General features: G+C 37.1%; 1 protein-coding gene across 2 annotated transcripts in view; it reads left to right on the top strand.

The window, feature by feature from the left end:
• Positions 1 to 24,351, top strand: part of LIN7A (lin-7 homolog A, crumbs cell polarity complex component) — a 117,553-nt gene that overhangs the window by 7,491 nt on the left and 85,711 nt on the right. The window contains exon 1 of one of the 2 annotated variants that reach the window (XM_073900606.1): positions 9,859 to 9,876. The exons of the other annotated variant lie outside the window; for it this stretch is intronic. The gene's annotated coding sequence lies outside the window, so the exon portion shown is untranslated. Of the gene's footprint in view, positions 1 to 9,858; positions 9,877 to 24,351 lie in introns of those variants that run through there. 2 annotated transcript variants of the gene reach the window in all.

Consider the following 24,351-nt stretch of genomic DNA (forward strand, 5'->3'; position numbering starts at 1 on the left):
ATTCCCCCCCTTTTTTTTAAACTACAAATGGATGAATGATGAAGCTGTGTCCTGATAAGCAAGTTAAAATGGATTTAATTTGAAATCACTCTGTGTTGGCAAGTGGGAACACACTTTAAAAGTCATATTGATTACATCAATGATTTACTTCTGGGCTAGGTGGTAGACAAGTTGTTTTATGATTTTTACTAACATTATGTGCTAGCTGAATTTGAAGACTGGTCTAATAAAAAAATAAATATGCTCAAACACTACTTGAAAAAAATTATGTTGAATTAAGACTTACTTGATAAGTTATACTCAGATAGTTATTTATCTTGGACAGAAAACTGTAGCTCCTTCTTTAAACTGATGGCAATTTCTCCTAGAAACACCGTAGCTATTTCAAGTCCAACTAGTTCTGCTATTTTTGTTTACTTGGCCAGTGTGGTGATAGTTATGATATTTCAGTATAAAATCTGTTTTTTTTTCTATGAAAGAATTATCTTTAACCAAAAAAGGCTAGAATGAAGGGAATCACAAAACAGCAATACAAGTTAATCCCCCAGTTTAGATGGGGGAGAAAACCATTAAATCCCAGCTGTGTCTATTTAATAGTAATGAGGGAATTGGGAAAATATGGCTGAGAGACTCTTGAAAGTGATCTTTTGAGGAAAATTGGAGAAGAGCAGTAATTGCTGATAGGCAAATATCCTTGATTCCAAAAAGGTGAGAAAAGTGTTTTAGGAAACTGTAGTTCAATCTATTTGTTTTTCCTTGCTGACAGAAAAATCTAAGAATATCAATAGAAGAATGGGATTTTGGTGCTTATTTATAAAAGAAAGTGGTGATCACACAGAGCCTACATGAGATCACTAAGAATAGATCTTGTCAAATTTCAGGGGTGTGCTATCCATACTATGCTCATGACATCCTAACTTTTAGAGAAGCCTTGTGGAAAATGTAGAAATATGTGAAATGGATGATCATACTCTTGGATTTCTAGTGGTTGAAACACTACTCCAAGGCAGTTTGGTTCTCTGTCCTACTCACCATGGTTACCGATATTTTGGATGAGAGTCGTGGAAGATATGTATAGATGACATAGAACTAGGTGGGGTTGCAAATGATTAAAGAAACTATATCAGTATTCTAAAATTATACCTGGCTTGAATGGCAGGTTACAGCATAAGAGACAGAATTTAGGGGCAATGAATAAAGTATTCATTCATTCATTCACCAGGTAAAAGGAGCCAGCCCTCGCTATTTACCCCTCTTGGTCATACTGTCCAGTGAATACTGCCCCACCGACTCCACTCAGCCACCTTGAAAACCTCAGAGAGGCCCCGTCATCATGATTCAGTCCTGGGCTGGAATAGAGGTGTATTAAATGGCAAAGATGCATTCCGGAGTCAGCCTCCCTGGTTTTGAATCCTAGCTTTTCCATTTACCAGCTCTGCAACTTCCAAAGTTCCTAGACACTTTTGAATCTCTATTTTCTTATCTGTAAAATGGCAAATGACAAAAATAGCACTGACTTCACAAAATGAGGGCTTTATATGAGCTGATATGTATGAAGTACTTAGAACAGGTCATCCTAGTAACCACTCAACAATGATAATTATTTCTTCCTTGAGTTGTGGAAGTTCTATACTCCCACCCTACTCCCAGGGGCAGAGACAGATAATATTTCTTGTCTTCAGGCTATACTAAGAGGCAGAGACTATTTATTTTGGTATTCTCTAGAAGCAAGATGCATTTAGAGATGCCTGGAGGTCAAAACCAAAAGTTTCCTGTATACATGCTTCATTTGCCAACCCACTCTCCCCAAATCACTTTTTTCTTGATGCTTGGATAACACTTTTTTTCCCCATAATTCTATTGGAGTACTTAGCACGCAAGACTGACTTTTTTTTTTTAAAACTGCTGTCATCCTAACAAAATTAGGTTATTTACATTCATGTTTGTGTTCGCATTACCTATCACAGTGCCTGAAAGATAAAGTGCTCAGATATGTGCTGAATAAATTACTGGTTGGTCTTCACATGTTGCATGTGAAGGGAGTAAGACTAGGTAGGTGAGCAGATGACACAAGATGACAGATTTTTACTTAGGAAAAAAATTTTATACATTTATTCAGCTCAAAATTCAAATGGGTGCCTTCCAGGAATTAGTGAACATCTTACTACTGGATTACTGGAAATGTACAGGCAAAAGTCGAATAACAGATTAGAAAAGCTACAGAGCGACTTTAGGATTCAGTAAAAGTTTAGGATAGGGATTAGAGTTTATGTAGATGTTCATTGTTTTTATTTTATTTTATTTGTATGCAGCTATCAAAAGTGTACTTAATTGTTGACTGGGGAAAATATAGCCAAGAGCGACTTTTTTTTTTTTTTTTTTTTTTTTTTTACTCCTTTGTAGTGCTATTTCATTGTTAAGCATCACAGAACAGGGAGAGGCATATATATGCCAGTCAGGAGTAAGAGCTCCGGATCCAGATGGCTGGGTTCAAGTCATACCTATTCCTCCCTTGCCCTTGCTATGTCAACTTGGCCTGTTGCTACCTTCTCTGTATTTTAGTTTTCATCTGTAAAATTGAAAATAATATCTCTCTACCTCTTGAGGTTGCTCTAAAAATGAACTGGAAAAACATACGCAAGTGCTCAAAACACTGCTAGGTCCATATAAGTGCTCAATCCTGATTGATTATTCTCCACCTCTTCTCCCCAGGGCATGCATTTTTCCCAGTGCAATAAATGAAAAGTGTACCAGCTTCAGGTTTTGACAGATGGGGATTTGAATTGCAGTTCTACCACTTACTATCTGTGGAAGCTTAAGATATTTCTTATTCTGTTCACACTTTCTTTCTTTCATTCTTAATACAGGAATAATGACACTTTGTATGGTGATTCATTCCTTCAATTCTTCCCTCTCTTAGCCATTCAAGGAAAAGTGAATGAGTCTGCTTTGTGCCTGGTACCAAGTCAAGGGCCAGAGGTAGAGCTTGCAGTCTAGGGAAGATAGACATTAAGCAGATAGTTTATGGTAAGATAGTTTAAGTATTATAACAATGGCTCACGCATTGAGCATTTACTACATTACACTGCATTACATTACATATACTACTATATAGCCAGGCATTTTGCTTAGATCTCTTCGTGTTTCATTTCAATTAGTCCTCGAAACAAGACTTCGAGGCAGATGCTATTAGTATTTTGAAGATGTGGGAATTGAGGCATAAAGAGGCTAAATAAAGTGATTGAGGCTCAGGCTGGTTGATTCCTGAGGCCTTCAGCTTAATCAATATGCTACCCAGAGGGCAAGTGCATAGGTCTGTGATGGGGACTGTAGCAAGCTTTGAGGAATTTGAACTAGTAAGGGACAAAGGATGCAGAGGTGCTTGCAAAGTCTTCAAAAGACAGACAGACAGACGGAAGGCACACCAGGAATGCATGTTATGCTGAGAGAAATGACTTTGTCCAATGCTTACAAAAGGAATGTATACTAATGTTGCTAAAGATTAATTTAAGTGATGTATTTTTAAGAGTCTACCACAATTATTCTAAAAAAGCAGGTTTAATAAATGGTTGTGCTTATTATTAATTTCTTAGTACTGAAGAGAGAATCCCTGTAGGTAGAGTCACAAGAAAGTACTAGCAATATTCTGTTCCTTCCCATGCTGTGCCGGTGAACCAAAAGATAATGACTGTGGCATTCAGATACCTTTCAGTGCTCTGTACTGCACAGCCAAAACTTCTTTATAGACCTAGAATTTTCACAGGCTCTCATAAGGGAGTGATAATAGCATCCCGAATCCCCTTTCCTTACAGTCTTTGCCTCTAAGTGGGATTAGTGAGAGGGATTTGGGAATGTGGCAGAACTCAAATTTCAGGCACACAGAGATAATTTTGTTCAAAATTAGCTTTCAATGTCTTGAAGACATACTCTGCTTACCCATTATTATTAAACACACTCTGCTTACCCATTATTATTAAAATACATGCGTTGAGGTTTTCATACGGATTTCAGTGGCCCAAGTAACGCTGCATTTGTCTAGCATTAAGTGTGGAGGAGATGTTCCACCTAAGTAAAACTTACAGATAACTGAAGTTTACTCCTTTAGGCCCCAAACTTACTAATTTTTAACCTAAAAGTATAGGATTCATTTACTTTCCTTCTTTGTTCTCTAGAAACAGTGTTTGTTCTCTAGAAAAGGGAATTTTTGTGAAGGAATTGTGGAAGATAAATAAGGCAGTAAAACTTAATGCACATTACTGAAGGAATGATGAGATACTTACTTGGATGGCCCAAAGGGAAATTCTGCATCACTCCAGCTTCTCAGACCTACTGTAGCTAGTTGAGGTTGACAGATACGTGCCTCTGGATAAATGAAGTATTCTGGATCATGTAGACATTCATTTCTTCTGATGTCACCCATGTTCCCAGTATTGCCAATTTGGCATTCAAATGATAACTGTGAATAGCAGAATATTAAGATGGGCATATGTTCTGGACTGAACGTGTCTCTCCCCTTCCCATTTATATGTTGAAGTCCCGACCCCCAAAATGATATATTTGGACTTTTGGGAGGTAATTAGATTCAGGTGAGGTCATGAAGGTGGGGGCCCCATGTTGAGATTAATGCCCTTCTAAGAAGAGACCAGAATACTCTCTCACCAGGTGAGTATACACATGCAGAAGGCAGAAGCTGCAAGCCAGGAAGTGAGCTGAAGGAACGGGATCAGGGAATCAGCGGGCACTGTGAACTTCCCAGCCTCCAGAACTGTGAGAAATAAATGCCTGTTTTTTTAAGCCACCTAGTCGATGGTATTTGGTTATAGCCATCTAAGCTAAGACAGTGTGGCAATCATCACATGACCTTGGCCTCAGCAGTCCTCTGTCTTAAATAGTTGAACAAATTAGCTACAGGCAAGATTTGCTGTGTGTAGATACACATTAAGGTATGTCTAATTTCCTGCTTACTTTCATTTTCTCCCCTCTCTGGGTTTAGAAATCTCTGCTTTACATGTACTAACAAGTTTTCAAAGCTGCTTCTCTTGCATTGGTCTCCATTATTTTCAGAGCTTGAAAAGAAAATATATTTAATTATTCTTTTCTTAAAAGTTTCTCCGGGATATTTTCCAAGTGGAGATTTTCTATTTGTAAATTGCGTGTTTTCCAAATATGAAGGAGCTCTAACTAATCAATTGTTTTATATTCAAATAATACTTTCCTGCTCTATTATTGATGTAGGCCTTTGCTTATCTTGCTATTATCTTTCTTTTTTTGTTTGTGGTGGTAGCCCTAGGGTTGATAGTATATATGTCTTTAATTTAGCACGGTTGTCCTTCAAACAATACACTTCAAATTGCTTCTTCCCATTTTTGTGCTAGTTGTACCTATGCCAGAAACCCGTAATTCATTGCTACTAAACCAGGGGTCGCAAATCAAATTTAGTCTGTGAGCTAAGATTTTTTTTTTTTTTTACGTTTTTAAATGGTTAGAAAACTCCAGAGAAGAATATTTTGACAGAAGAAAATTCTATTAAATTCAAATTTCAGTGTCCATAAGTAAAGTTTGATTGGAACACAGCCATGATCATTCATTTACATACTGTGCACGGCTGTTCTCCAGCTACAAAGGCATTGAGAGTCGAGGAGTTGCGACAGACCATTTGGTCTGGAAAGCCCACACTATTTACTGTCTGACTCTTTACAGAAAATGCTTGCTGACCTCTGCTTTTAGAGCATTAGAAAAATAGAGGAGAGAACATATCTTTTAAATTTATCTTCAGTTTAACCATTTGAGGGTCTTTCCCCTCAGCTTTCAGTCTTGCTTGTGTACCTGTGTCCCAGCTGGTTCTCTCTCCTTGCTGTCTGCCTTCGCCCAAGGGTAGACTGCTGTTGCTTGTTACTTGATATTAGTCTGGCGTGGGGGACACAGGGCTTTCTCTATTGTCCTGGCCCAGCCTCAGTCTCAGGAAGGCCCTTTGCCCGAGTCTCAAGGATGGGGCTTTCTCAGTGATCCTGCCTCTCTTTGGTCTAGAGACTAAAAACTATGCTTTCATCCTTGGAAGGTCTTATGTAGGAGTTCACTGCACCTTCTCTCGAGGTAGGAGATTTCTAATAGTATTGGCATAGGATCCTGGGACTAGGAGTTTCCTGCCTCCTCCCTCCCCCTTGTGGTAGAGATTTTTTCTTTCACCATCTTCCTGTTGTAATGTGTCTTCACTTCTTGTCCTGTCTTGGTCCATTCTTTCTTATGAGTTCCCAGTAAAAGTTTGTGGAAAAAAGCCTGTGAGTATTTGCCTGTGCTCACTCCCCCTCTCTGCTTGGAGGAGTGTCTGTACCCTTTGTTACTACTGTTTTGCCAGGTTAACTCAATCTTTGTGAGCTGTAATTCCTACTAACCTACTTGAGTAAGGAATTGTGTTCCCAGTTGGGAAGACAGGCTTTGAAAGCATTTTTACAGCTTAGTTAATTTTCGGTACTGATTTGCACATCTGAGCAACTATCTGGTTAGGCAGACTGTCTTTACGTTGTTACTCATATTTCAAATTAAAATCTAATTTAGAGACTAATTTGAGTGACTCTGTAATATGGTAGACTGAGCTAACACAGAACCTCTCCCATTACAAACATCAAGATGTGCCAGATAAAATCTAACAATTGAAAAAACTATCTATAGCTTAGATTGCAAGTGAGAAAGCATAATCTCCAGGTGCCAGAAATGAAAAGGGAAGTGAAGGCTGGAATGACATCTTGGTAGAAGTTGAGGGAGGGGGAAGAAAGACATGTCAAGTGGTTCCAGACTTAGAAATTAGCCCCATGGTTGGGGGCAAAGCAGGAACTAGGGGTGAGGTGTTAGATATGCTCTATACGCATACCTTAAACTTCATTAATTAGCTTGGAATCTAAATATATGCCACAGAGTTGGTTCAGGAAATGTTCTCTCAAGATTTACATAAAATGATTGCTAGGCTAGAACAAACAAAAGAAGTAAAATGAAAGACAGTACTCTTAAGAAACATCTAGCTACACTGGTTTCTCATGGAACAAATAATCCCTGCCAAAGGCGGGCTCACAATTAAACATTAGAAATCTATGAGAAGGAGCTAGAACCTTGGACTGAGTCAGTATTCATAACAGATCAGTGAGTGAATGAATCCTGCATTTCCGGCAGAGGGAACAGAAATTCATAGAGAAGGTATATCTGTAAAACGAAAACAATTTGATGTGGAAAAAATCAGAAAGAGACTATAAAATAAGCATATTTATAATTACTTTAAAAATGTATTTTAAAAGAATGGAAACTATAAGGAGATAACCTGACACTGAAAAATTAATAGGTACATTTGAAAAACATTATTGAAAAATATGAGAAAAGAATGTTGAAAGGTTTTTTTAAATGACATATTCAATTATATTAAAGTTCTGAAGAATTTGAAAACTTAAATTTATAAGACCATTTTTATGTATTCACTTACATTTTCACTTTATCTGATGTTATAGGCTTATATTAGAAATTACTGGGGAACCTGAAAGGAAGATATTGTGGGTTAAATATTAAACAAGCCAGGAACTGGGGGGTGAGACTTATGTTTGGTTTTGATTTTCGAGATATTAATCTGGTCATGTCATCGCTTGCATTAAACTCTTCAGTGATTTCCCATTGTCCAACCTTCTTAATATGTTTTATATGTTCTTAATTTTATTAATTGAGCATATGCCAAATATTTATTTGTGTATGACCTCTCCCTTTTACTCCTTAGGTCCCAAATGCCTGGAACACAGTCTGGTACATTGCAGGTGTTTAATAAATAGTTGTTGAATGAACAGATAAACTCAAGGTCTTGAAAATGCTGTTGTCTTTGTGGGAAAGCTCTTCCCAACCTCTTCTTCCCCTTTTCCTGGCAAACTCCTCTATTTGTCCACGTTCAGGTTTCAGATTCTGCAAGAAATCTTTTCTTGTTCTCTCAGCCTAGTTTAGATCCCTGTTTAATTCTTCCACAGCACCTTATAATGCCCTTTTGTAACGTTACTCAATCGTTCACTCAACAAGTAGTTTTTGAGTGCCTGCGATGACCCAACCCCTGGCCTAGGCCCTGGGAATGCAGTAGCAAACACAACAGACCGTCTGAACTCTCGTGAAGTTTATATTCCAGTGTGGTTGGGGTGGGGAGGGCAGGCGAGACCTAAGTAAACCAGTAAATACATAGTACTTCATTTAATTACAAGTAGTGGGAGGAACCAGGAAGCAAGCTTAGGGGGATGAGAGAGCCAAGGAAGTGGGGGTGGCTCATTTACATAGGGGACCAGGGAGGTCCTCATGCATTAGATGTTTTTAAAGAGAATCTGTAAGTGAATGAGGCATTGGCCCTGAGGATAAGTAGGGAAAAGTGAACCAGTCAGAGGAAAGAGCAAGGGTAAATGCCTTGAGGGGCGAATGTTCTAAAAGTATTGTGGGACCGCAATGAGGCCCATGTGATTAGAGCAGAGTGAACAAGGGAAAGGGTAGGAGATGAAGTCAGAAAGGGACTTTTTTTTTTTTAGAAGAGATGTCGTTTTAGTTATTACAGTTACCACTGGGTGGGCTGGGCATGGTGCAGGGAAAAGGGGCATGGTGTGGCTTCTGGTCTCACAGATGGTTCAAAGGAGCACCAGGGGCTGAAGGTACAGCAGCCCCAGGACCAGCAACAAGATGGCGCTGGGCGGCACAGGCCGATTCAGGATGTGGGGTCTGGGCTGGGAGCTGGGTGTCCACCAGTGATTCTAGGGGACCCCAGGATCAGCCCTCCACAAAGCTGGTGGGCCTAGGAACTCCTTTCCTCAAGCCTCAGATGGGGTTTGCTCCACTTAAGAGATCCCATTCCCAAGGTCTGGGCATGGCCGTGGTGGTGCCCCCTTGCTTGAGGTGCAGACCCGTGGTCACAGCCTGGGGACTGACTGGGTCTAGCCCAGCCAACTCAGCAAAAGGTCAGTACCCAGCTCCTTTCCGTGCTGCTGGGGAGGTTGCGGGAGGGAGGGCCCCACAGAGTCCAGTCCCCACAACTGTGGCTGCTGAGGGCCCCGCTACGTTGGCCGCCTCCTGGAAAAGGGCATGGAAGTTTTCGTGGAGATGAGCCAAGCACTGGAGGGAGGCCACTGTGCCCACGGACTGGCTGAGGCTGAGGCTTGCTATTTTAAGGGTTTCGGTTTTCGCTCCTAAGATATTAAAGCCACAGGAGGGATTTTAGTTTGAATGGGCTCTCTGCTATGTTGACCATAGAGGGTAAAAAGTCTCCAGGGAGATTAGTTAGAAAGTAATTTAAAAAATCCAGATCAGAGATGATGGTGTTTGGGACTTGGGGAGTTAATAGGGAAAGCAGTGATAGGTGGTCAACCTTTGGATACATTCGGAACATTCCACAGGATTTGATGAAAGATTGAATATAGCATATGAGAGAAACAAAGCAGGGGATGATGATCAGGCCTCTGACCTGAGTATCTGGAAAAAGTGAGCCCAATTTACTGAGATTGGGAAGACTACAGAAGAGCAGAAGGAAGGGGTTATTCCAGGAGGAATATAAATTTGGACATGTTGAGTTATCTATTGGACACACAATGAAGAGTTTGTGTTGGCAACTGTATATAAAATTCTGGAACTCAAGGGAAAAGTCCAGGATGGAGATATAAATAGGGGGGTTATTAACATATAGATGGTATTTAAGGCATCTGGAGGGTGGAAAGATGAAGACTGTTGACTCAGCTCTGGGCAATTCCAACATTTAAAGGTTGAGAAGATGAGGAAGCACGAACTAGAGAGGAAAACCAAAAGAGAGTGGTGATCAGAGGCCAAGTAAATGTCTTTTAAGAAGAGGGCAAGGATTATCTGTGTGAAATACTAACAGGTGAGGTAAGATGTCATTTGGGAATTGACCATCGTGTCTAGTGTGTGTGGAGGTCACTGGTGCTCCTGACAACTTGTTGGAATAGCAGGTGAAAGCTTCATTGGAATAGGTACAACAGAGGATGGGAACAGATATTTTAGAGACAGAATGGAGGAGTTTTTGGAGAACTTTTGCTTTCAAAGGGTAGAGAAATCATAGAGTAGCTGGAGGAAGATAGAATACTCAACATACTTAAAACTCCTGTGCCTATAAGAATGGTAAGAATTGTATGTTGTGATAACAGTTCTGTCCATCTTGTTGACTTCTTTTTGCCTACTACAGTACTTGACCCAAAGCAGAAGCACAATTAAATATTTCTTAAACAAGTACCATTTCAGTTAAAATTATAACCCCAAATTTGTTATCATTTGGAAATATTTTCAATTGACACTTCTTTTTCTTTTAAATTGGACAAAAATATGTATTTTGACACTGGTGAAAAATGAAGCGATCACAGATAATGATTATTTCATATCTACTCCCCAATTCCCCCAGCTGACTTAATTATGCTAAGCACCACATACCACCTTTATTTCAGAAAAACCATGCAATGTGACAAATTAATTTGCTAAAAATATTCAGCACAGGTAGCTTTAATTATCTGGAGCAGAGTTTTTCAAATCATGGAGAAAAGAAAGTAAATCTATTTTTCTTCAACAAAGTAGACTTTGATTTAAATTTGGAGAGCATCAGGAAACCATGAAGTCTTTAAGGAGTACCATAGTTGTGTGTGAAAGGTTGATTCATTGCTAAGGGATGGTATGCATTTATGTGATGAAGCACATGTATTTGATCTGAAGATGGTCAGTTGTCATACTATAGATCCTAAGCCTGACATCTGGGAAACTACACAAATGAATGAAGTCATGAAAGATAAGAAAAAACACAGGTTGCAGTTAGATAAGGGTGCTTAGCTTTGTTTGATGGATAATCAAGAATGTTTGAAAATTTTAAGCCAGGAAGTGAAATGATCTGAGCTGTGTATTTATTAACTAATATAAAAGTTGGTTGCAAGATTGAAATGTATGGAGAAGATCAGTGTTTTACAAACATGACTCTGGGAGATTTTATTGGATGCCCCTTGAAAAAAGTTCCACGGTAAAACAAATGAGGAGATGCCAGGTTTCCAAAGCACTGGATTAAACAAATTTAAAGATGTCTCTAAGGTAGCCTATGACATGCTTTGTGAATCTCCAAGTCATATGGGCTAAGCACATCATGGAACTCTTTATTCAAGGAACTCTCTTATTCTTCGGAACAGTTTGACATTTTTGGTCTGTATTATCGTTGTGATCTGGATGACCAAACCTGAACCTGAGGAGGAATTATGGGAACGGAAAAGAAGGAGGAGATGATAGTGGGCATACCTTATTGGCTAGTAGGTGGTGAAAATAGGGAAAGGGAAAAGCCAAAAGGGAAACATATTGGTCTATAAAGCTGATGAGTTTAGCTTAGCACTTCATGAGCTTTAAGATGCTGTGGGGACAACCACATACAAGTTAAGGCTTTGACCCTGAAAGAGATTTCAGAAGCACAGATACCAAATAGTGCATCGTGTTGAGAATAATGGGAATGATTAGAGCATGAAGTAGGGATATTGAAGAAATGATAGTTACAGATTTTTTTTTGAAAAAAAGTGCAGGATAGAGCAAAAGACTAGTTTTAGAAAAGATATGGCAACAAGTACTTGAAAATAAGTACTTTTTTTTTTAGTGTGACTAGTATCATTTCTAGTATTCAGACTGAGATATAAAAAGAAAACCAATGTAAAAAAATGTTTTTCTGCTCAGCATATTAATTCACCATGGCAGAAAAGTGTGATGCCTCCTTCAGAAATCCTGACAACCTCAGGATACTTAGGCAATCGGTATTTTGTGACAAGTCAGGAAACCCTCAGCTGTTTAGCTTTGTCATCCTTCCTGTGAGTGTTCATGGTGATCCACTGTATCACATCAGGATTACAGTGTGAGGTTCCCATCTCCTCCCCTTGACATGCTCAGAGGTCTACCTTCTGGGCTTTCTTGAGAACCACCAGTTCGCAAAGAAGTATTTATTCTTAGAACTGTGCCTGTCAGCCCTTGCAGGTACATCATGGAAAGTGCAGGAATTTATTGAATGGCTGAAAAGCTGACGAGGTGCCATCACCAGAAACAAAACCTTTTAAAAAATCAGAAAACTGAGATTAAATAAACAACAACACACTCTGTCCTTTGTTTTATTCATATCCTTTACATAATTAAGTCTACCTGCATTTATGTTTAGAAGGAAATAGATGTAGCAAAACCTGTGAATGCATTTTCAAGGTCAGAATGTGGAGTTTGGAAGAAAAATATGGAGCAGAAGGTAAGCTCATAGGAAAATTAAGTCAGCCAGCTCTCCCCAGATGGTCACCTTTATACTGTTTTTGTAGCTCATGAATTAGGCACCTGTGTTTTCTTCAACTCACTCCCTGCCATGTGAATTCTTTCATTTGACATTTTAATTGCAAATAAAAACAATAAATCCTGATTTATTTCACCAAAAAAAAAAAACCTTATGTTTTTTACTCTTATCTGTTCTTGGAATGCAATAACACATTCATATTTGGGGATTCCTAAAATGCTTATTTGAATTTTACAATTCAAATTGTATAATATGATAATAAAAATGCAAATATAGTGGTTTGACACACATAAGGATTTCTTGCACTTTTCAGGAGACTGACTTGAGTAACTTTTAAGATCTGTTCAGTTTCTTTTCTTTTTTTTTCAAAGATTTTATTTACTTGTTTGACAGAGAGAGAGAGAGAGATCACAAGCAGGCAGACAGGCAGGCAGAGGGAGAGGGAGACTGGCTCCCTGCTGAGCAGTGAGCCCAAAGTGTGGGGGGCTTGATCCCAGGACGCTGGGATCATGACCTGAGCGGAAGACAGATGCTTAACCAACTGAGCCACCCAGGCGCCCCTGTTCAGTTTCAAAATATAGATTATGTGTCTTCTGTTAGAATGTATTTTTAAAGTAGATCTATGATTCATGATAAGAATAGCCATATGGATTCCATACCTAATTCAATTTAAAATGTTCCTTGAATGTGATAGTCACGTGTTAAGTACATCATCTACCCTCATATATGAGAAGAACATAATGCCTTTAAATAAACAATGATTTCCAAGTAAGGGATGTACTTTTCTCAGTCACTGCTTTCAAACTTCTCTGGCATTTGAACTGGCATTCTATTATTGAAATGTCAGGTAAAGATAGTAAGCTCCCACCATCAGTGCTTAATAAACCAACACAATAATTTCCACTTTCCTTTGCATTGCTTCTATGCATTGATAAGTGTTAACATTGAGATTTATGTAAAAGAAAAGTGATTCCTAAGAGATACATATTATTTTTTCTCTTTCTGTTAGAGATACCCTTCATAAATGTAGCAGAAAAATAAATGTGTTTAAAGCACATGTACAATTAAAGATAAGATAAAACTACTCAGTAAATTATGGCAGGAGTGGTTTATATTAATACCACTTGAAAAACAATGCCTTTCAAATTAAAATTGTTTATGTATGAGTAATTTGTCTTGCAGTAAAATTAAAAAAAAGTGAGAATTCGTGGTCTGATTTAAAGATTAGGACCTTATCTGATTCAAAAGATAAAACAAAACTAAGCTTATTTTATTTAATAGTCTCTCAAATGGAACAAAACCAAGTTATTTACTGTATTCAAGACCTTGTTGAGTAAGTCATTTCAAGTTTATTGCATTTCCCTGTTTACTTTGAGTTAATTAGATCCTAATGACTCATGAAATAGAAAAGGTAAAAGTATAATTTTAAGGACGTCTAGTGGTCTATGGGATTAAATTTTTTCATCTGACAAAATATTAAATTATTATTTAATCTAATATGTGCTTGTAGCATCTGTTTTTACCCAATTAAATGTTTTACTTGTGATTTTAAAAATTAACTCCTCATGCTTAGAATCTACAACTCAACCTCCAATTTCATCTCCTAGAACTTCCTTAAAATTACATTTAAAAATGTTTCTGATACATTTTCATGTATACAGAGATTGAATTGTAGAGTCACTGAATAGTCTTTTGAATAGTGTTGTTGAATGGCATCAAGCAATTCAACCCTACCCCCCCCCCCCGCAAATATTTCCTCCACCTTCTGGATAGGTATCTTCTTTTGGCTCATTTATTTGTTCCATAAATATTTAATGAGTACCTGTCATGTTACAGGACTTAAGCTAGGCATGGACATCAAAGGAAAACAAAAAGCAATCATGGTTCTTGTTCTCATGATACTTACAATTTACAGTAGAGAGAGAGTAGCCAAATAATCATGGAGATAAATGTAAAGTTACAATAATGATAAATACTAGGAAGCAAGAGTAGATAGTACTATGAAAGAATGATGGCACATGGTAGACATTTAATAGTAGGCACTTGATCTTTGTTTGCTGGATTAATGAAAGAATAATTGAATGAAGGGGATAGTACAGAGACTTGTCTTAGAAAAAGCTTCCCTAATCCAAATCAAAACCTCAATGAGATACCACCTCACACCAGTCAGAATGGCTAAAAATTAATGTCAGGAAACTACAGATGTTGGCGGGGATGCAGAGAAAGGTGATCCTCCTACACTGTTGGTGGGAATGCAAGCTGGTGCAGCCCCTCTGGAAAACAGTGTGGAGGTTCCTCAAAAAGTTGAAAATACAGCTACCATACGGCCCAGCAATTGCACTACTGGGTATTTACCTCAAAGGTACAAATGTAGTGATCGAAGGGGTATGTGCACCCCGATGTTTATAGCAGCATTGTCCACAATAGCCAAACTATGGAAAGAGCCAAGATGTCCATCAACAGATGAATGGATAAAGAAGATGTGGTGTGTGTGTGTATATATATATATATATATATATATATGAATATTATGCAGCCATCAAAAAGAATGAAATCTTGCCATTTGCAATGATGTTGATGGAACTGGAGGGTTTTATGCTGAACGAGATAAGTCAATCAGAGAAAGACATGTATCATGATCTCACTGATACGAGGAATTCTTAATCTCAGGAAACAAACTGAGGATTGCTGGAGTGGTGGGGGATGGGAGGGATGGGGTGGCTGGGTGATAAACATTGGGGAGGGTATGTGCTATGGTGAGCACTGTGAATTGTGTAAGACTGTTGAATTGCAGACCTGTACCTCTGAAACAAATAATACATTATATGCTAAAAAAAAAAAAAGAAGAAGACGACAGTAGGAAGGGAAAAATTAAAGGGGTGAATCAGAGAGGGAGACGAACCATGAGAGACTATGGACTCTGAAAAACAAACTGAGGGTTCTAGAGGGGAGGGGGGTGGGGCGATGGGTTAGCCTGGTGATGGGTATTAAAGAGGGCACGTACTGCATGGAGCACTGGGTGTTATATGCAAACAGTGAATCATGGAACACTACGTCAAAAACTAATGATGTAATGTATGGTGATAAACATAACATAATAAAATTTAAAAAATGCAAAAAGAAAAAGCTTCACTGAAGCAGGTATGTTTGACCTGAAATCTGAAAAATGAATAGGCATTCACTTGGCAAAGAGTATAGGAAAAGGGTCTGAAACAAAAACAAAAACAAGGCTTGGTGGCAAGATAGAACATGACAGATAAAGAAGAGTGAGCCTGTAATAAAAGTTCAAAATTGAACATGGTGCCAGTAGAAGCTAAAGTGGTTGGTCTTTATTCACAGACCACATGATTGTCTATATAGAAAATCCTACAGAATCTACCAAAAAAGCTACTAAAACTGTTTTTCATAAGATGAGAAAATATAAGGTTAACATTAAAATATCAATTGTATTTCTACATAACAGTGAGCAATTAGAAACTAAAATTAAAAAAATGGTAATATTTATAGAATCAAATATATCAAAATCATGAAATATTTAGAATCAAATGTAACAAAATATGTACAAGAATTGTTTACAAAAAAACTATAAAACACTGCTGAAAAAGTTAAAGATTTAAATAAGTGGAATGGCATACTATGTTTACAGTATTGGAAGACCCAACTTCGTAGAGATGTTAGTTTTTCCCGAATAGGTTTGACACAATCCTAGTTAAAATGTCAGCAGTCTTTTTTTTTAAATGAAAGCTGACAAGCTAATTATATATAATTATTATAAAACTTACATGAAAATGCAGAGGGTATAGAGTAGCAAAATTGAAAAGCAAGAAGAAGGAGGATTTATACTACTACTTCATTTCAAAACTTACTATAAAGATATAGTAATCAAGAAAATGTGATATTAGTGTAAGTATTAATATACAGATCAATGAAATAGAATAGAGCTCAGAAATAGGCTCACAGATACATAGCCAATTGATATTCAGTATGTGTGCTGGGAAACTAAGTGAAGAAAGGTTACTCCTTTCAATAAATGGTACTATAAAAATTGGATACCCATATGCTATGCTGAAAAATCAACTCAAATGGGCCATAAATATAAATGTAAGATCTGAAACTAAATTATTTTAAAATAAAGTATAGAAGGGGGGACCCCTGGGTGGCTCAGTTGGTTAAACATCTGACTCTTGATTTCTGCTCAGGTTATGTCTCAAGGTCTTGAGATTGAGTCTGTGTTGAGCTCCCCAGTCAGTGAGGAGTCTGCTTGAGATTCTCTCTCTCCCCCTCCTCCCATCTTAAATAAATAAATACATCTTTTAAATAACAATAATAATAAAAAAGTTTAGAAGAAAATCTTTAAGACCTTGGGTTAATCCAAAGTTTCTTAGATTGACTGTAAGAAGCATAAGCCATAATAGAAAATAGTGCCAAATTTAAAATTATTCGTTTTCAAAATAAACCAATTTACTTTTATTTTATTTAAGAAAATTTTTAAAAAACCAAGGAGTAAGAGAAAATAGTTGCAAAACATTTCTGATAAAAGGATTTTTACCCAGAATATATACAGAACTCTTAAAACTCAACAATAAAAGAAAATAAATGACCCAATTAAAAAAATAAAAGATTTGAATAGACACTCCACCAAAGAAGATATATAAGTGGTTAGTAAGCATATGAAAAGATATTCAACTAGTGTTTAGGGAAAAGTAAATTAAAACTACACTAAGACCCTATTAGGATGGTTTTATCTTAAAGTCCTCATTTCTGTGTATGATTTTTAAAAAGGTAGACTTTACTCTGAATGATTATTGTCTTAATTACAGAACAGTATAGAAATGACTCTTCCCTCAGACAGTATCTCTTACCTAGGCTGAATGCTGGCAGTCTTCTTTCTCCAGTAATTACCTTTCATTTGATAATAAACTCTCATCTTCCCAAAATTTTCCCTGTTCAAAACCTTGGACAAATCATAATGTGTCCCTTGACCTCAGTTTCCTCTATGTGAAATATAGAGTTTGGAACACAAAGTCCCTTCCAACTCTGTGATACTACTCTCCTAAAACTGAGATAACTTTTTGATAAAAATCAAGGAAAATTCCTTCACCTACATTTGACCCATCTATGGTATGAATAAATGCATATAGATACCGAATTCTGGTAAGACCTACTCCTCGTACAATTGTGCATATTAAAACTTTAGCATTTATTTTGATTATTTTTGTAAACTTTTCTCCTGAGTCAAATTTTTACTGTAACTCTCATTACTAATGTATCTGAATTTCGCTAAAAAATATGACCCTCGGTATAGTAGATGTGTGAGTATTGATTTAGGAAATGTTGGACTCATTCTTATAATTGGTACACATTTATGTGTACAGTAAGTTATTTTTAATTAGGACTCAAGGACAAAAACAAGCCTGAACAATTTAACTATTGAACAGTATAGTCAAAAATATCTGCCCTGGGATCCAGAGTATCTTAGTTTTAGTTCTGGCTTTATCACTAACCATTTCAGACTACTTAGATGTACCCAACCTTTGTTTGTTTGTTTGTTTGTTTGTTTAGAGAGAGAGAGTGCATGCACATGGAGGTGGGAGGGGTAGAGGGAGAAGGAGACAGAGACTCTTAAGCAGGCTCCACACCCAGCATAGAGCCTGACACAGGGCTCTATCTCACCCTGAGATCATGACTTGAGCTGAAATCAAGAGCCAGGAGCTTAACCATCTGAGCCACCCAGGAGCCTCAGTACTCAACCTTTATATCATGGGCAATAATTTTATCTTACTTGGTTTTGATTTCCTCATCTTTAAATTTATGGATCTGATTTGATTATCACTAGGGTGACTTCTGTTTGAATAGTTTATTGCTTCTATTCAGATTTATTACTTTCAGGTACATACAAAAATTTAAATTAGGCTAACTGTCTATCGAGAACACTTTTAAATAATTCATTTTCTTTTACTGTCTTATACTTACTGTTCATTTACCTGGTGGCAGGGCTTTCTATTACCTCCTACTCTGAGCGTTCTTCCTTTCAAACTCTCCTGCACGAAGCCAGCTTAGCATAATTGTGTACTGGGCCCTGTTTTTCCTGGGACTCAAGTTGCCCTCTCCCACCACTCTTTTTTTGTGTGTCCCATTAATTAATGGCACTCCTGATCAACTAGTCCAAAACATTGGTTTTATAAAGATGCTGAAATTGACAGAAATTAAGCAAATATCGCAAAATTATAGCAACAGTTTCAGGACTACAAACTAGAACTCTTGACTTCCTAGTCCTTTGTGTTTTCCGTAATATCATAAGACATTTCTAGAGTAAATGGATGATGATAAAAGGAGGATTTGTATCAAGGTGGTAGATTAGGCATATGTAACTTTATTTCCCTCCTACCTCAAACATCATAGATGTAAAAAGATGTAAAACAAACAATAAATTTTAAACAGTGATGGGGGATAAAGGATGTTATTAAAACACAGAGTTTTAAAGAATCCCCGGAAGATAGCAAGCAGACAGGATCAGATTCATGAATGAAAATGATGATAATAATAATCAGTAGTAACATTCATTAAGCTTTTACTATGTACCAGGCACAGTTCTGAGCATTATCATTTATTATTTAATCCTCAACACACACACACACACACACACACACACACACACACACGTGCGTGCCGCGCATGCACTCTGGGGTAGGTTTAATTATGATCTTTGCTTTACTGTAGAGGAAACTCAGCGAGGTTGAGACCCCCATCTAATACCCTATGCCCAAACCCCTCAGTTCCCTGCCTCTCTGGTTCCTGTCTCCTTTCTAATCACTGTGATATTCTGGCAGAACAGAGAAGACTAAAAACTCAAAAGCATGAACCTGAGAGAGCAGGATATGGGCAAATTCTCCCAGTGAAGACCAAGGAAGAACCTTAAACTCACAAACTCACAGAGAGCAAAAGAGATTCCTGGTACAAACATTTGGTGATCGATTAAAGAACTGAATTGATAGGGTGAATCCATTCTCTTTTCTTAGTTCTTTAGACTTCAAAACAACAGCAGTTGTTCCTAGGTTAAAAGCTCCAGCATTACTCTCTAGAAGAAGACATTTGAATTTTGGAGTAGGAGCTGAGATGAGAAAAGCGTAGCAATATCCCCAGACGTTTTTCAAAGGCCAGGAGCAACTGAGCCATCATACCCAGGGACACACCCTCTCTTTATTACCCTTTGCTGAAGTGGGCCATTCCTCAGCCACTTGCATATCTACTCCTGGAAATAGGCTTTTATTATTAGAAACTGTATCCACCCACGGATGGATGGGAATCCCTACTGGATTATGGAAGCATATAGTTTTTAAGTCGTTAAGTAGACCTATTAAATAAAAAAAAAAATCACGGACTCTTTGAGAATGACCATCTTTATGAAGATATATATATTTATATAATTATATATAATTATCCCAGAGGAGATAGAATTCATTGAGCAAACAGATTGCACTCTTTAAAACATAAATATCAGAAAAATCAAGAAAATAATAGGCTGAGGTGAAGAAGAGACAATCATAGAGAAAAAGTTTGAAAATAAGAGATGAAAGATGTAAGGAACCTATCAGAGTTGAATTATGGAATAAATAATGAGAAAGGCAAAAACACTAGAAAGAGGAAATACTAGGGAAACATTGGAAAAATATGGCAAAATAATATTAAAATATCAGTCAAAATAGAATTTAAGCCAAAACTATGTGACAAGGATGATACTTAATTTAGAGAAAAATTACTAAGAATGTATTAGTATCCTAAACCCTTACATACCTAGCATCAGAATTTTGAAATACATGTGTATGAGGCAAAAACTGGTAGTGGGGAAAATTAGCAATTCACACAACTTTCTCAGAGATTGACAGCTCAAATAGACAAAAATGTGAGACTAGTTGAGATTTCAATAATTCATTCATACACAAGCTTGAGTATGCATATTATATAGGTTTGTGTATGTATTATCTATTATTTTCAAACATCTGTGGAATATTTACCATGTATGACTCCAAAAATGTTATTAAAATACAAAATGAGAAATGACGCAAGTAATTTCTTTCTCTGATCAATATATAACAAAATCACAAAGTCAAGATAAAAGTATAGTCCTTTTAAAACCATTCCCTTGGTAACTTTTTTTTTCCTCTAAATAACATTTACTTTAGGGGCATCTGAGTGGCTCAGTCGGTTGAGAGACCGACTCTTGGTTTCGGCTCAGGTCAGGATCTCAGGGTTGTGAGATTGCGCCCCTTGTTGGGCTCCGGGCTCCATGGGGAATCTGCTTGGGATTCTTTCCTTCTCCTTTCCCCTCCTCCTCTGCCCCTCCCCCCTGCTCATGTGCTCACACGTGTGCACTTGCTCCCTTTCTCTCTCTCTTTCAGATAAATAAATAAAAGGTGAAAGATTTATGTGATCTGAAGAAAAACCAGGGTTAGGGTTAGGGTTAAAAAAAAGAAGAAGATAGTAGGAAGGGAAAAATGAAGGGGGGGGAGTTCAGAGTGGGAGAAGAACCATGACAGACCATGGACTCTGAGAAACAAGCTGAGGGTTCTTGAGGGGAGGTGGTGGGGGGATGGGTTAGCCTGGTGATGGGTATTAAAGAGGGCACGTTCTGCATGGAGCACTGGGTGTTATACGCAAACAATGAATCATGGAACACTACATCAAAAACTAATGATGTACTGTATGGTGATTAACATAACATAATAAAAAAAAGATAAATAAAATCTTTTTAAAAAAAGAACACTTAATAAGAAATCAAAATTAAACAGTAGACAAAAAAGAAATGATCCGCTCTGTCAAAAGAAGAAAGATATAACTATGGTGGGATTCTGAGGAAACATGCAGAGTCATGAACACACCCATAAACCTAAGCAAACTATCAAGAAGGAAGTAATAAGGATATTAGTAAGGAAATAATAATGAAACAAAATATATTTCACAAAACCAAATTCTGGATTTTTGGAAAAGACCAATACCATGAATGAAACGTTTTCATGTTTGATCAAGAAAAAGAGCACTGGTACAAATTTTAAAAAGAAAAAATCAGATGAAATAAACATTCTAGGACCATAAGACAATGAAATGATAGAAAATTGGAATAGCCCAATAGCAGAAGAAACTGAAAAGAAAAGCTAAAACCTACCCCAAGTTCCCAGTTCCAAATGAATTTACAAAGATCTGTCCTTCAAAGAATAGGAACTTCTAAAGTATTTTAGCTATTCCAGAGTATATGTTAAAATTAATGGAAAAATATTTGGTAACTCAGTAAATAAGATATTAGTCAGGATTTTTTTTTTTTTTTTTTAGAGAGAGACCAAGTGAGAGAGAGAGCATGAGTGGTGGGGGGGGGGGGCGGGCAGAGGGAGAAGGAGAGAATCTTAAACAGGCTTTATGCTGAGTGCAGAGCCCTTCATAGGTCTTGATCACACGACCCTGACATCACATCTGAGCTGAAATCAAGAGTCAGATGCTTAACTGACTGAGCCACCCAGGCGATCCAAGGATTCTATTAATTCTAATATAAAGAATGATCTGATGACAGAGTAAATGATTATCATAAAACTAAAATTTTATAGATTGGAATCACTATATACCCATGATTTCAATTCTTGATAAAATAGTGAATTTTAAGACCTAGAAAATGAAATAAAATAGCTACTTCCAATTTTAATCTAAAGCTATTCACTTGGTTAAATTATTTTGAATCATCTTTGAAATTTTTCATTTTAATTTTAGGAAAAATGATTAGTAATAGAAAAATTTAAAAGATTTTTTAAACAAAGAAAAAGCATCTAAAGCACAGGACTGGGATTCAGACTTACCCTATAAACCCACAGGAGGTGACTTCATTTTATAATTAGGAAAAAATACTCAAGTTCATTTTTGATAATCTCTAATATTATCCAATACTTCATAAAACTATATTAAACCAAATAACACTTCATTCGTTACTGGTAGTTTGCTATGCAAATGCGGTAAGTTACTAACCAATTACTTTTCCTCCTTCTCTATTCCCAAGATTTAGTTTATAAAAGAAACACCAATAGAAAGTCTGAGAAAGCAGCCCCAGGGAATCTAACATACTGAGGAGAAACTCATTATTTCATGTGTTTCACTTGGAAGTTTAAATCATCTTAATAGTAATCATGTTCTCAAGAAAATACATAAACTATTCACCACCATAACAATTTCTGGGAAGTCCAAGCTTCACCCTGTCCTATGAATATCTTTTACAGGTGTAGATAGTACCACAGTAACCTCACCACACAATTCCCAGAGTAACTAAGAAACTGGATGACAGTATGATACAGTAGCAAGAACGTAAAAGAGGAAAATACTGTTAAGTAGCTTGATAGTGGAATAATATATCAAAGTGTCAGTTTGGATAGAAATATTCATCCATTTTCTAGTGCAGGAGATACTTGAGGACGTGAGAAGCTGAATTTGTAAGGTTTCTTTGTAACACGCTCTCTGAAAACACCCAATTTGATTGGGTGTCTCTCCAGCAATTTCTTGATAAAGTCTTTTTCCCTTCCCATTTCCTGAGCACTATGAAGAAGGGAATTGGGATTTACTAATGATTATTACAGAAAAAAAAGCCTCCCAATTTTACGATATGCATAGGTAGAATCACTCCCGGTATAAAAGCTTGGTTGCTTTTTTCTGTACTAAGCTAGGGAAATATTATAGAGCCTAAAGGTCCACATCATTTTGGGTCTAGTATTTTAAGATGACAAATAATAATTATTTTACTAACTTTCATCAAGGAATCATTAGACCGATAAGGAGTTGTAGAAAGAAAGGTAAAAATACATAGACTTTAATTTTAAGGTAAACTTAAAGCTCTGTGAAGGAGGTTCTGTCTTTCATCCAGCTGCACCTAAGGTCAGTTGAGGTCATAAATGAAGCATAAATAAATAACAGTGTGGAGGGACAGGCTGGTAGCTGGTGCACTGCTGAGGTATCCTATTGCTCATCTGATGTGGTGGTTTTATTGTATTCCTGCAGTCATATACCCAGTATACTTAATTGGCTAATGAATAAGTGTTCGTTATATTCATGTTCTAAGAAACTTCAGAAACGGTTTGCATACAAAATGTTGTCGTTTGGATAACATATTTTAAAATACCTCTCCAGAGAGCTTAAAATAAGACTTCTCTAAATTTTTTCACAAGTGCTAAAATGAACTTTGAGACACTTTTAAGTCATACCCTTTGGTTCTTACTCCTCCCATTCATGGAAGGAAGATTAAGTTTGATCGTTATGGAAAGATGGGGTCTGGTCCCTTAGGTTCTTATTTTCTTAGAGTTCACATTTTGTAAGATCTAAATCTTGTCAATAAGGCCTGACACAGGTATCACTGTTAACTAGTGAATACAGGGGCACCCGGGTGGCTCAGTCATTGGGCGTCTGCCTTCGGCTCAGGTCATGATCCCAGGGTCCTGGGATCGAGCCCCGCATCGGGCTCCCTGCTCTGTAGGAAGCCTGCTTCTCCCTCTCCCACTCCCCCTGCTTGTGTTCCCTCTCTTGCTGTGTCTCTCTCTGTCAAATAAATAAATAAAATCTTAAAAAAACCAGTGAATACAAATACTATATAAATATACAATAAAATTTAATTCTGTACAATCAATTCCATTCAACAAACACTTTTTATGTGCCTAAAAGTGTCATGATTCTGTATTGGATACAGTGGCATATACAAAAATTAGTAGGACACAGATGTTCTAGTATTTAGCATAGAAGAGGACAGTAGATTGTTCAGCTTCTTTCAGACAGGGAAAGACAGATTACATTTTGTTCAGGTCTAGTCCTCATAGGTTCCCAAAACACAATCAAATCAGCTGTTCTTTTGCATGGATGCCATGAAGGTTGGAAATAAGAAAATATGGACTGAGCTAATTTCACTGTCATTAGGAATAAGGTTATAGTTGGCTGTCATGATGTACAGACATGTACGCAAGATTAAAGAGAAAAGTGAGGTGAAAATACAGAAGGAAAGGGAAGACATCAAATATAATAGAGACAAAAGAAAGCTCAAA

This window comes from Callorhinus ursinus, unplaced genomic scaffold (assembly GCF_003265705.2).
Source record: "Callorhinus ursinus isolate GAN/ISIS: 27379988/994484 unplaced genomic scaffold, GSC_fseal_2.0 scaffold14, whole genome shotgun sequence".
Taxonomy (NCBI): Eukaryota; Metazoa; Chordata; class Mammalia; order Carnivora; family Otariidae; genus Callorhinus; species Callorhinus ursinus.